Source organism: Apium graveolens, chromosome 4 (genome assembly GCF_009905375.1).
Source record: "Apium graveolens cultivar Ventura chromosome 4, ASM990537v1, whole genome shotgun sequence".
NCBI classification, from domain to species: Eukaryota; Viridiplantae; Streptophyta; class Magnoliopsida; order Apiales; family Apiaceae; genus Apium; species Apium graveolens.
Genome location: NC_133650.1, coordinates 251,832,205 through 251,833,147, shown reverse-complemented (window position 1 = coordinate 251,833,147; position 943 = coordinate 251,832,205). Strand labels below are relative to the sequence as shown.

Below are 943 nucleotides of genomic sequence, written 5' to 3'. Positions count from 1 at the left end.
GTAAGAGAACACTGGATAAAGCCGAGGAAGAACTTGTGGTAATTCGTAGGGAAGTTTTTGAGGAAGAAAAGAAGGTAGAAGAAGAAGAGAAAGTTGAAGAGCCAATTATAGTAGCTATGGGTGATCAAGCAGAAAATCCGAAGGCTTTGATGGACTATTCTAAGCATAAGATTAATGACATTCAGTCTAGCATCATTAGACCAGCCATCGCGGGTAACACTTTTGAGATCAATTCAAGCACGATCCAGATGATACAAAACTCAGTTCAGTTTGGGGGTTCTCCTACCGAAAACCCCAACATGCATATCAGGGATTTCATCGAGATCTACGACACTTTCAAGTTCAATGGTGTGACTGAAGATGCTATCAAGCTGCGACTCTTCCCATTCTCTTTGAGGGACAAAGCTAAGTGCTGGTTACACTCTCTACCGGCAGGGTCTATCATAACTTGGGAAGATCTTGCTCAAAAGTTTCTCACTAAATTTTTTCCCATGGCAAAGACTGCAGCAATCAGGAATGCTCTTACCCTGTTCACGCAGCAAACTGGAGAATCTCTGTGTGAGGCTTGGGATCAATATAAGGAGATGCTAAGGAAGTGCCCACACCGTGGCATGCCTGATTGGATGATTATCAACTGTTTCTACAATGGATTGGGTCCTACTTCTAGGCCCATGCTTGATGTAGCATCAGGAGGAGCCTTGTGGGCTAAGAGCTACGATGAAGCTTATGAACTTATTGAACTAATGGATACTAATGAGTACCAGAATCATTCCCAGAGAGTGACTCAGGGAAAAGTAGCAGGAATTCTGGAGTTGGATGCAGCAATTGCTATAGCTGCCCAACTTAAGGCTTTGACAATGAAGGTGGACACTTTGGCTAATTATGGAGTTAATCAAATCACTAGTGTCTGTGAGCTTTGTGTTGGTGCCCATCAGACTGATCA

General features: G+C 43.3%; 1 non-coding gene across 1 annotated transcript; it reads right to left on the bottom strand.

The window, feature by feature from the left end:
- Window positions 1–506: 506 nt before the first annotated feature.
- LOC141721967 (small nucleolar RNA R71) lies at window positions 507–613 on the bottom strand. Its single transcript, XR_012575007.1, has one exon. It is a non-coding gene; the product is annotated as a small nucleolar RNA R71 (small nucleolar RNA).
- Between the last annotated feature and the right edge of the window lie 330 nt (window positions 614–943).